Here is a 13,995-nt window from a genome sequence, read left to right as displayed (position 1 = left end):
CATTCACCATCGATAGATGTTTTCTCAATACTATGTTTTAAAGCAAATCGATTTATTTTCATTTGAAGTTTCTTATATACTGTTAGCCTGTGATATGCCATTACATTTGTTCTTAATGTTTATTTTTTTACAATATTTGACTTACATCTTTAGTAAGGTCTTAGTGCATTATTTAAGCTGGTTAAAGCATCATAAAAAGTCAACTTTTTGTGCCAACATTGTATGTGTGTGTTTTGTTCTGCAATAGCTAACAGAGTAATGTCTAATTGTACTTATATACCAGTATCTCTTCAACTTCCATATCTATTCATTAATTGTTTGTCTGAAATAGCCTTTCATGAAACAAGCTTTATGACTTGCGCTCCCCATTTGATGGGTAAGACTGGTGTGTGGACTGTGTTTTTAGTGAATTATTAAACAATGTTGCCCATTTTGTTTTAATATGTTTTCATTTTAATAAAATAGTTTTCACAGTTTCAACCGATAATTGCTCATTTGCAACACGTTTTCTTTTGCAATAATATTCGTTGTGTAGTTTCGCTTTTTGAACATTATTCTTAAATTCAGGAGTTTGCGGTAACAATTCGTAACACGATTCAATTCGTCAACGCTGAACACGTCTCTTCAAATATATTGCTATTCACACACTAATCATTAGATAGAACATAAAAACAGTGCGAATATTTTTATTTTTATAATAATATCATGTTTTACCTCCCGGTTCAGGCCGGTACTTTAAATACATTAATTTCACTTTATATCTAAAGAAAATGTTACCCGAGTGAGGTAAAGTTGATGTTAACATATTTATTCATTAAATAATAAACAAACGCAAGTATAAGAACGGGCAACGGGTTTTCAATGATCATACGTGGCCTTTATTGTGCGAAGAATGATAGAAGCACAGTTTTTTAATGTTTGTTGAGTTACTAAGTAAATTATGAACCTTAATATTCCCTTATTTTAAGGAATTCAATCGAATACGAGATTTTATAAAGGTACCAACTGAGTCGCTGGAAAACATCTCATTAATCCGGAAAAAAAATTATGCGCCATTTATGTTGAACACGTATGAAATTTAGCATGCGAAGTTTTGACACACATTATTACGGGCGCGTCGAGCGTCATGGAGCACTTATTATATAGTATACTTATTAATATCCAAATACTTTAAGCCCATAAACCATGAAAATATGTACCTATATGTTCTAGTTGCAAACAAATGTACTCATTTGCATTCTGAAAATAACAACCGAAATAGTAATATTGTACTGTTGCAAAAAGTTTATATTTTATAATTTTATATTTTTATTTTTATATTTTTATTTATATTTTTTAATTCACATCTCATAAAGAAAACACATCCCGTTCTATCCATTTAGTTCCGATATGTCGCTTCTGCGTCTGTCCGCCATATTTTTCCCCATGCCCTTCTCTTTATTGCTAAATATCCTCACTCACATGAGCCACGTCAAGCGAAAATAGGTCTTATGACATATCCGAGCAGTGTAGATTTGCGTTTGCACCCTTGCACTCTAATTATGTGTTATTACGTCCGCTTATGAGGCTAACAGGCATTAAGTTACGTAATAGCGTTCTAGTTAGCTCATTACTAGACTGCGCAGGCCGGCCTTGAGCTCGCTGGCGGCATATGACATACGATCCGTTTTCGCACGAAGCGGCTCAAGTCAAATTTAAGCTGTCATTAAGCTTTGCGTGCATATTTCTTCCGGTTTGATCGTTTCTTTTTAAACGAGGAAACAAGAAAGATGAACAAAAGTACGTGTACAAAATCTTAAGAATGCAGTGCAGTATAAATAGACACATCATAATGAGTCAGATTAGTTATTAATATAATACTATTAAAACTATTCCCGAAGTGTTAGTCATTCTTATGTTTAATAATTTGCAGATTTTTACACAGCTTAGATTACAATATTATAAATAAAATACACTGCACACGCGATCATTTTAAAGATGCAAATTCAGACTTCCTCAATGCTAACTCCATTTGCCAGAGGACGGTATTTATCCTGAAAAATAAACAAACAAGAATTCAATGTGTGTGCTTAATAGTCAACATTTTGAATAAAACAACATCAACACAAATAAACATATTTGTCGACCAACTTGCATCGATGACAATAAAACTGATTTTAGAGGTTTGCTTTAATGCTTTATTAACAATTTACTTTTACCAAAGGGCGGAATGTATTCCTGACTTTCATAGTACGAAAACTAATTATTATAAATGAGCCTCCCTTCGGGAAAACATGGCTTAATGTATGGGAGAAAAGTGTCATCCCATATGAGTGTTTGCTCTTTTTACAGACTAATGAGGAGGTCTCTTCTTAGTGCCCACTAGGGACGACACTTTATGCACATGCGTTAAGCACAGTTTTCTCAGAACGCGACTCACATGCATTAAGCCCCATTTTTATAGAGCGAGGCTCAAATGTACCAACCTTTGAACATTTGTCGACCATGAAGCCAACTAGGTATCCTACTAGGAACCCTATGCCAACGATTAGTAGCACTAGCGCCACCAAACCGCCGAACGCCATCAATATGTACAATCTGATCGACATCGCCTGTGTTTAAATTAAAAAAAAACACACAACATAAAACACAAAAAACACCACATAAAATATTGTAAACCAAACATAAATGCGGATTCGTCTGTTAAATGCACACAATTTAATTGTTCAGAATGTTATCACAATGTGAACATTTAACAAGTTTGAGTAAGGATTGAAAATTGTTAAAATGTACATACTTACACAAAGTAACAACATAACTCCAAAAGTGTTATTTTGGTCGGTCGTCGAGAAATCTTGAAGTTCATTAATTCAATTAACGAAGAAGATATATATATATATATATCCAAAAAGGAATATCTTGTAGATTGCCAAAACATGACAAGGAAGAATAACAAGGAAGTCGGAGCTTCCTGAAACAATATACTTGTGGTTGTCTCGTTTAAAAAGCGAAACAGTAAAATATTGGCATACTACGTTTTTTTGACAGGGTGAGACGATCGACGCATTATTTATCGTAAACCAGGACATTTATGAAACTTCCTTATTGGCGTTACACTTGCAAAAATAAAATAGAAACCTGTTTGATGTGTGTATATGTAATAATTACATAAATTAAATAAGATTAAGATTACCTTTTTATACCAAATTAAATTGGACATAATAAAAGTGCTTCTGATTGATTATCATTTTCATATGCTTTAAGAATAAGTTATTGTATTGGTGAAATTAAACTCGATTTCATAATTTTAAGTGAGTGGAAATATAAGCAACATTACAAAATGTTTCCATTTATTACACCGGTCTACCAGAGTCGGTTACTTTTTCTGACCATTGAAGAAGCGTTTAGAATCTTCATAAGCTAGTTTTTGCAATACCTATACAATTCCACAAAAAACTATCGCGAAGCTTTTAAAAAAGAGAACAACAACAAACAGAGTATGACTAGTTAGCGTATTTTCTCAGTTATAACGGTGTTGAGCACATATTGTGATGACGTCATCATTCAAACACGTATGATGTTGAGGTTTTTGTTTACGTGCGTTTGGTTATTTATAACAATTAACCAGAGAATAATCATAATCATAAACTTTGCCGTTTTCATTGTATGGTCGATTTGTTGTTCAATTAAGCCTTTATGTATCACGTGATCCCCAGTGCTAATCCAGTTATGAAAAATGGAAGATAATGAACTAGAATACAATATAAAACAACAGCTATTATACCTTTAGGCGTTTTTTTTATTGGAAAATAATCATCAAGTTATTATGCTATGTAACACTATATTAACATTGTTTCTCACAGGGCGTGGTCAGTTTTCACCATATAGGCATTTTTTAGAAATATGTGTGGATCTATATAAAATGTTACGTATTATGTAATTTATTAGAAAAGACTGAGATTGTGATTAACAGTTAGAAGTTAAGACATACATTTGTCTTCAATTTCAAGATCATGCCTTGAAAAAAAGTGTATGCAAAGACAAACATACCAATAACTATACACTACTTCAATTATATGAATACTATATTATTATATAATAGTTTGATTAATATTTTCATATCAGACTTAATATAAAAGAGAGTATGCGTTAAACTCGTTTAAACACGTACAAATATACGCTGTGTCCTAACTTAAATTACGAACCATTACCAACCAATTTACATCATACTATGATGCCCGATTTATATATAAACAGTGGACCACATTCATCAACCGATTGCAACATATGTTGTCATATTCGACTGTAATAATTGAACCCTTATCCATGTCTATTATTTATTTAAATCACCCCTTAACGTATAAACCGTTTCATCGGTTTGAGTTAGAATAAACATAATCAAGGATTCAGGGGCATCCTATCCAGAGTAAGAATAAACATAATCGGGGGCATCTTATCCAATGTAATTCAGTAGTTTTCACTGTTTGTTCTAATGCACAACCTCCTAAATTCATGATTCTGCCTATTGTCGTTATAGGCTCTGTGACCATTTGTATCACTCAAGATGTTTCACCAATCATTTTTACTATTTTTCGTTAATTGTTGTCCGATATACTCCTTGCACTATATTAAATGTTACCGTGCTCAAAATGAGGGACTCTTTTGTTCATTATTTTAGATCGACAGCAGTAATTATTTGTCTCTTTAAATGCTTAGTTTGCATTTTAGAGTATTTGTCTTCTCTGTCCAGTCAACGCTATCATTTTGAAACCGTTGACGCCCCCGCAGGGGTCAGACATTATGTAAGTCAGGTGGTTTTTGATCCGGTAAATCACAGTGAAGTTTGACGTCTCTTGTTTAGAGACAGCCATCTAATGTAAGCTATCTTCTGTGAGCTTCTGCTTGTGGTTCGGATGTCGCCTTTTACAAATCGACCAGCGCGTTTCTGGAAGACTTCAAGGCAACCAAAGCACGTCTCTTGATGAAGGTCCCATGCGGTTGCAGCATTCACAAATGTTGGTCACACTAAAGCAGTGTTTGTTTGAGCTTTGAGGCATGGTTGGCAGCTTGACAGGTTGCGTCTTGGGAAACCTAGGGAACCAAATGTATGTTCATTCCTTGACATGTGCAAGCTTCTTCCTATGGTTTACACACTTTGCTTTTAGTGGGTTGTGCTTTTTTGGGAAGTTCGAGACTTAACACTTTGACGGGTTAAATGACATCTGCCAGTCTTTTCCCCATTTCTGTAAGACATCAAAACCGTGTTGACGAAATGTTGTAGCCGATGCTGTCTTAATCTTTCTGTTAATGAACTGGGTTTTATAAGTAATATTGCCTGCCAGACCGTGTATGTGTGCCAGAAACGGCAGAGGTCCAAATACAGAGCTCTGAGGGACGCCTGATGTGACGTCGGTTGAGTTTAAGAATTGTCCTTCAAATATGACCCGTTGGTTTTGTCTACTTAATAAGCTCTCAACCCATTTAAGGACTGGCCCTCTAATGCCATAGTAGCTCAGTATTATGAGAAGGCGTATGTGCAGGACAACGTCAAAGGTTTCAGAAAAGCCTAGTAGTATTGAATCAATCTGCTTAACAGCATCAATGGACACAGAAAGGCCCTGTAGTGTGAGAATAAGTGGCGACTCGCAGCTGCATCTTCGCCGAAAGCTGTGTTGTTTGTCGCTCGTGATGATGTGTTTATCTTGGTGAGGCATGGAATGGCTGGGGATGATCTATTCCATGATATTGCAGCATACCAAAAGGAGCGAGATCGGGCGATAGTTATCCGAATTTCTTCTGTCAACTTTTTTGGAAATGTTACGTGCGCCAACTTCCAATAAGAAGGTACGCGTTCTTGACGTAGTGATGCAGCAAAGACCATTGAAAGCACCAGTACTAATTCTATTTCTGTTTACCTAAGGAACCGTGTCGAAATTGTGTCAGGTCGTGAGGTTTAAGTGTCTCTAGGAGCCTCCTAATTCACTCAATTCCAACAGAAAAGTTGTGGATGGTTGGAAATGGGTAACCAATCATTGTTGGGTGGTTTGTATGGTCCTAATTGGTAAACACCCTAATAAACTGCTGATTTAGTATGGTGGCCTTTATTTCGGGGTCACTGTGTACCACGCCTTATATCTTCAGTAGGGATACACCAGAGATGCCACATCCCTTGTTCTTTAAGAAAGAATAGAGTTTCTTACCATGACCTTGAGATGTCAGGTTGTTTACATATGAGTTGTACTTGCACTCATATTTGGAGCTTTCACGAAGCTGGTTGTATTGCTTTTCATCTTGGGAGTCGTTGGATTTGCATAGCTTTCCAGTATGCACGTTTTGTTCTTGTTGGAAAGACGTTAAATCTTTTTATTTACCCAAGGTTGGACATATCTAGGTGATTTTGGATGGAACATTGCTGTTAATGGCTGTCGAGAAGAATTTCTTGAAAGCTGACCACGACGAGTCTATATCTTTTGGTTGTAAATTCAGATTAGACAATTTGTGGGACGTCTGTCTAGATAATTGAACTAAACACGAGCTGAATAACCTGATACGGGGTCGTTTTCTGTGTTTTTGAGGAGATCGGCTGAAAAAGTTCGTGCATTTACAAAGCGAGTACAAATTGTCATCAACAACATCTGGTTGTCATGAAATAACGATTTCTATGTAATCTTGTCACGATCTGTAATTAAACAACCTTAAGGCGCTCGCATACACGCATCTTCATAACGTAAATCTCTAATTCTAAACATTATCCGCCGGGCAACACACTGGGCAGATCAATGTTGATGAATTAGTGTACTACCTTTACTGATATGGTATAATTTTGAACCAGATGTAAAAATTAATAAAAATATTGCTGGTGTTCTTTCTTATGTACTATTTGACTGATGTTTATAAGTAAGAAAACCTTTCAAATACACTTTATTACTGACAGGGATTTCCTCAACTGTCTAAATTTAATTCGAATTTCATGAAAAGCTTACAGATGAAATATGACATTGTCAGATATTCAGACGGGCTAATCAAGTGACGATCAAGATTGTGACGTCCAAGTATTTTTGCCGTTTTATACCCTTTATTAATTGTTTTTATTTTTTATTTGCCACTCACTTTCCAGCCATATAAGAAAGAACTTAGCTTTAATTCATATTAATATTCGCCTTATGATTTTACTCGCTGCAAAATTTCCTAGCGGGCTCACACAATTATAGCTGCCGCTAAGAAAGTTCTTAGCGAGGAAAGTGAGCGGCATTTCAAAATTTAACAAAAGTAATAAAGGGTATAAAACGGCGAAAACTTCATGTAACGGCACGGACGTCGCTATCTTTATCTTCATTTGATTACTCCCTCTGGATATTACTTGCTTACCAGTATGCCATGTGTCAAGCATTCTGTCAGGTTGCTTTTACATACTATTGGATTCGGTTAGCCATACTTATGCCAATGTTAAAGCAGATCGTTGCCCAAGTTTCACTCCATTTCGTATCCTTCATGAGAAGGGAGTTGGTGGTTTTATTCCATGTGTTGTTGTTTTACCTTTTCCTATATCGTGGTGGCAGATGTTGGCCACAATACTTGCTTTGATTACTGCCATTCTTGTATTTTATGCATATAAGTATCATGTGAAACAAATAATAGTATGTGGAAAAAAACAATCTTAGTATCAAACTTCATTATTTGATATTTGAAAGATCTGCACATCTATCCATGACGTATGATATTTAAAAAAAGTACTACACTTATTGTGTTTGCACCCCTTTGTGTATAATTTTAACCAATTTTAATTTGCTGCATTTTTAAGTCTTTAAAATGTATCTTGTGAAGCTATACTAGTTTTCACAAGTTTCCCGTCTTACGTTTAAATGTACTTTCTATGATCACGAGTGACTTAAAGTCGATATTCCACCGAATCCAACAGATTTTCTTTTTATGTTATGCCTTTTTTCACCATTTATTTTCATTGTTAAAGAGTTTAACTAGAGAATTTCGCTGGGATAATGACGTCATTTCGTCAGAAAAATGACGTCATTTCACAGTTAACAGTCAAAATTATCGATAATTTGCACTGTTATTTTTCACTGTTTGAAACAGTGAAATATTAGTTTTAATTCCCTGATATTATTCTATAAACCACCGGAAAGCATAAAATAATATTTGTATTGCGTTCCATATTTAGTATTGATAATTTACACATTTGAAGCAACATGCATGATGTACAAACATTAATCATTTGTTTGGATCTTTTAAAGACTTTCCACTATTTTGCTGTTGCAAAACAAATCTGATTCCTTGATTATCCGTTCAAAATCAATTCACATGTAAAGAATGGATTTCCGCCATGCTTTCCCCCCTGTGCCACTCGTATTGGCTTACCTTTCACCCGAACATGAGCCGCGTCGAGCGATATTAGGTCTTAGGATATAGTAAAAAAGAGCAGCTTAATAAATGCTTTGCATCCGTATACTCTTATACGGTGTTGTAATGTTCGCTTATGAGGATATGTAGCCTTGCGTGACTTTATAGCGAACAAGGTAGCACCTGACCAGACTGCGCATACTGGTCTGGAGCCTCGCTTGTGGACTATTTTCACACGAGGAGGCTCGTTTTAAGTTTTTAAAGCTGCCATTTAGCTGTGCGTGCATATATTTTCAGCAGTACGAACGTTTCAAATTAGATAGGGAAACAAAAACGACTTACACGAGTGCTTGTATACAATCTTGAGAATGATGCACAATTTAAAAATGCAACATATTATGTGCCAGAAAAGTTATTAATATATATGCAAAATATTGCATACACTGCACACATACACTTGACTATATCTTGCTGCAAACTCAGACTGGTCTATTGCTGACTCCGTTTGGTTGTGGATTGACCTTCATCTGGAAAAAAAACAACGATCCAATGAGTGTGATTTATATTATTTGATCAATATTTGGAAAAAAACAACAACAACAAAACAACAAAAACAATAACAAACACTTAAAAAACTTGCAGCGATTAAAAAAAATTGAATTGAAAGATCTGTTTAAATGCCTTTTTAACATTTAACATTTGGCTTAGGCGAAAATTATAACCGACTTGTATAGTACATGTGCGAAAAATAAATAATATAAATGTATCTACTTTTGAACATTTATCGACGATGCAACTAACTAGGGCCACTACGCCAACGATTAGAACAACCAGCGCCGCTTACCCGCCTGCTGCCATCAAAAGGTACAATTTGACCTCCGACGCCTGATATAAATTCAATATCTAATATTGAATAATAATCCGAAAATATAATACTTTTAACCATAATTACTGTGGAAAAGTATGTTTCATGCCATTAAAACTGTCATTTTATTTTACAAAATGCAATCAAAATTTGATAATTTAACAATTATGAGTATCGACCAAAACTGTAAAATTGTAAAGACTTACCATGAGCAATAACAGAACTCCAAAATCAAACTATTTTGGCCGAGCGATTAGTTATCCAGATGTTCTCCAAACAAAATCAGGACAAAGATCAATTTATATCCAATTAGGAAGATCTTTTAGAGTGACAAATACATAAAGTTGAAGATATCTTATCAGTACCACAAGCCTTTCTCAAAGTAAGGTCTCCATAAAATACAAGAGAATAATCAAGTGATAAAATTGAGTATATGTTTAATCCACTCGAACTACATTAAATGATGAAAGGTGGTATTTATGGGACACCGTCTGTGGAAAGAATGCGTTCGAGTGTATACGACGGATATTTAGTAAAAACATGTAAATTTCTTAAATTGAAAACCCATGCTTTATGAAAATTCCATCGATTTGTTTGTCTCACGGTGCACATGTTTATATTACAATTTATACTTAAGTAAGAAAATCAACTGGAGACACCGGTAACAAGTTTACGTTGAAATCGCAAAGCCTAATTCAGGCAATCGATTAATTTGTTATCTTTCTAAATGGCTAAACATTTCAGTATAAAAAGTCTTCATCGGCCTAAATCTAACAAAGTTTCGCTTATGAATATTTCCGGTATTCTTTTAGTCAAAATCACCTTTCCGGCTACAGATTTGTTAATTGTCTTAAAATTACACTTAAATGGGAAATATGTATTAAGAAATACAAAGATTCATGTAATGACAGATAAAATGAAATAATTAAAACTGTTTCCCTCGGTCTGAAATATTTCAAAATTTTGTTAATTACCGTATGCTGAAGTATTTTTATGTTAAAATCTGACAATTTAATGAAGACTATTGCGTTGATATCACCTTATAACAAGCAAATTCATTGAATTGATATCCCCCGAAAATATACTTCTGGACACAAAAGTTTTCTGGACGAATGGACAACGCCAACGTGCATCATCATCTTATCGATATATATATACTCTTACCAAGTTTCAATCAAATTCGTCAAAGCACTTCCAAGATATGGCTCCGGACACAAAAGTGCCGGACGGACGGACAACGCCAAAACAATATCCCTCCGTCTATGGCGGGGGATAATAAAACATTTCATTGCATGAACATAAAACTAAGATTTAGGTAAAAGGCGTCACGGAATTGAGTACTTAAAAAAACTATTTCGGCAGAACACATATATTGTAAATGTATCTAACTTGTGCAACATGAAACATATTTTATAAATCGTTTGGGTATTGCTATTATATCATTTTAATTTTAAAAGCTTTAACAATATCAATTTGTTTTCCATGTTATACTTTTTTCCAATCTTCTCTGTGAATTCATTAAATCTGTTATGTTTTACTCAAACGTGCGTACATGCTAAAATCACGCGTGATTACGACTTATAACGAAGGGTCGAATAATAGCACGTGATCTCCTGCAGTCTTGTAAAAATGTATCCAATATGTGTTTATTGATATATCTTTAACAAAAGACATTTCAATAGGCATATGTTTTGCGGTACGACAACCAGTATATACTTCTGGCTTAATTAACTGCATTAATTAGTTAATAAAGGTTGCAACAATCTATTAATCGTATTCTATAGTTTGAAATATGAAAAATATAAGTGTTTATCTATTAATTGATTGAACGAAAAACTTTAGTATGGATATAGCTCTGACGTATCTATATACATTTCAATCAATTTGAACAAAGAACAATGTTATATATAGTGTCTAATCGATTCTGTAATAAAGTTACCCCACAGTACTGCAGAATGTATGCGTTTAGGAAAACAAACCTATATATACCTTTCCTTTCAAGTATAAATATCAAATATCTGCATGAAAGACAAAACACATGCACATATAAAGAACATGTTAAATTAATTCCTATAACAGAAATGTCAACTTAAGATAGAGACAATTAAATCCATATACGTAATGTATTACACATTAAGCATCTATTCTGTAATAAACAAGTGGCAACAGTAAGTCTATCAAATCATAAAAATCAATAGTAGGTCCATACAATCAATTAGTGAGTTTGTGATAAGTAGTCTTAGAAAGACTAACAACTTTATATATATATATATATATATATATATATATATATATATATATATATATATATATATATATATATATATATATATATATAATAAAAGTAAAAACACGTGTCTGGGATTTTAAATATATATTGATTTAGCCAACGCGTTTCGCATAGCTCATCAGGTCATAATACAAAATATTACTATTACAATATATTACAATGTATTATGCCCTGATGAGCTATGCGAAACGCGTTGGCTAAATCAATATTTATTTAAAATCCCAGACACGTGTTTTTACTTTTATTATATAATATTCACAATCTGGATTATTACATTTTACTTATATAACTATATATATATATATATATATATATATATATATATATATATATATATATATATATATATATATATATATATATATAATATTTTATTTGATCTGATTTCACAGTGAATACATCGATTTAATCGACTATATATACACAAGGTAAACACACACACACTATCTCTTATTTTCATAGTATCGACTCTTCTCAATGTATCTGTTCTTACCGATTTTACATAAACAAACACTAGAGCAGTGTTGATGTTGTTTTATTTTCAGAAGTTTTAATTTATTTTCAGTGTTGTATGAACCAATCATTCTTATGACTGAGTAAAGTAGGTCATGTTCACACAGCACTGATGTTATGATTATTTAAATTACGTTACCCAACATGGTGTGCGTGAGATTAGGGCTTATTGATAGGTTTATACATGTGTAAATCGCTTATTTGTGACAAAACAAGTAAACATGTTTAAAAAACAACATGAACAAACGTTTTGTATGTCCATTCAGAAACTATGTGTAGAACAAGCGCACGCGCATATTTACAAACCTGAACAACCAATCAGAACCAATCCTATTACGTAAGAAATTGTGTTGTTATCATTTTGATACTAAGGATACACGGGTCTAATTTAACTGTAAGCATATAGTGCTGAAAAATCTGTACACAATCGAATTCACCATTTTTTTTTCAAATTTATACAATAAAATCCAGTCACATTACACGACGCTATATGTAAGTCCTCAGATAAATCGGCATATCAAGAAATCTGAAAACATTGAGTTCTGTTTTATTCGATATGAACTATAAGGGGAATATGTCTAATCGGATTTGTTTTATGAATATTCTGTTAGAAAAGTAATGTTTGCTTGTTACCAACCATAAGTCTGTGTGTACAGTTAACTAGAAATACATTTTAAAAAGATATATGGCTTTGGTGTTAATTGGGTTATGTTGATTAAAACAATCGTCATTACTATCATAAGATGAAGCAAATATAACTAACATCGTTGGTGTTTTTCCTGAATATTCCTGAATATTGCCTAGCCGCATTTCTTTTTCGTACATTTAAGATTTTAGAACTGTAATACGAAATTTCTTATTGGTATGACATTCCACATTAACAATTACTGATTAATGCAAATTTACCAAAAAAAAAGGATTTTTAGACATTTGAAGTTTCCAACCAATTATCAAAATCAATATTGAAAAAGCAAAACGTATTTGGTATATATCTTTACATAATTGCCTAATTGTGTGTATTTGTGAAAGCAAAAGATGTTTCAAAAGTAGAATATAGCAGATCAAAGCGCACAAGTGCTGTTATCTCTCCTCAGGAAACCAGAAAAACACTCGTTCTTCGTTAGAAATTTTAAAAATGATTTTTCATTAATCACATCAGAAGGATAGTACACACGTTTGAGCATATAAATGCTCTTTAATGTATTAAAAGAAAAACATCATAACATACAAAAAAACAACAACATAATTTAGTTTTAACACATTAATTTTTATTTTCAATTTTACTTGAAAGGATCTCCACATCTGCACAAATAAAATATGCCGTAACAAAGCTGTTTGTTAGGATATTACATTAAAAAAATAGTACACATATTTTATTCATATACGAGCATAAACTGCGAACACGTAAAACTAACATGTATTACGTCATTTGTAAATGAAAGAAATAGGACCTAAAATATATGATAGTGATTAGCTAATACTTGTCAGTTATGCATATTGATACTTAGAATAATGTACTATAGGTAATAACCATTATTTCATAATTTGGTTACATAGCACCAACACAGATCATGAACGATTACTCACCAAATCCTATGAATACAATACAAACATAGTTGTTTATGATGTATAGGACAGGGATATTTTGAATTTAAAATAAATGGACTTTCTTCACACGTTTTGGTTTGTAATTTAATGCATTAGCATTAAACTGAGATGATCTGAAAAGAGTATAATACTTAAAACTGGATCAAAAAGTGCAAAAGCGTTCGCTGTACCTCCACATCACGCAGGGATGTTTTTATTAAAGTAAGTATTATAATAAATATCTCCCAACGGCGTACATCTTTACGCTCTTCTCAACGCAAATGGACACGTCTCTTTTGATATTATAATTAAGCATTTTTTTTAAAGTCAATGCAAGCCTTTTTATATTTAACGTTAAAACAGACATGTAAAAGTCAAAACATAAAAATCGTGAACAATTTTTATT

At 33.1% G+C, this 13,995-nt stretch overlaps 1 long non-coding RNA gene across 2 annotated transcripts; it reads right to left on the bottom strand.

Moving 5' to 3' along the window:
* Window positions 1-1,318: 1,318 nt before the first annotated feature.
* LOC127842529 (uncharacterized) lies at window positions 1,319-2,978 on the bottom strand. 2 transcript variants are annotated; one of them, XR_008031688.1, is made up of 3 exons: window positions 2,777-2,978; window positions 2,466-2,591; window positions 1,319-2,033 (listed from the first exon to the last, which is right to left on the bottom strand). It is a non-coding gene; the product is annotated as an uncharacterized LOC127842529 (long non-coding RNA). The 2 variants fall into 2 exon arrangements; XR_008031689.1 differs by having other exon boundaries at window positions 2,781-2,978.
* Window positions 2,979-13,995: the final 11,017 nt, after the last annotated feature.

This window comes from Dreissena polymorpha, chromosome 8, assembly GCF_020536995.1.
Source record: "Dreissena polymorpha isolate Duluth1 chromosome 8, UMN_Dpol_1.0, whole genome shotgun sequence".
Taxonomy (NCBI): Eukaryota; Metazoa; Mollusca; class Bivalvia; order Myida; family Dreissenidae; genus Dreissena; species Dreissena polymorpha.
This window is presented reverse-complemented; position numbering and strand designations above follow the sequence as displayed.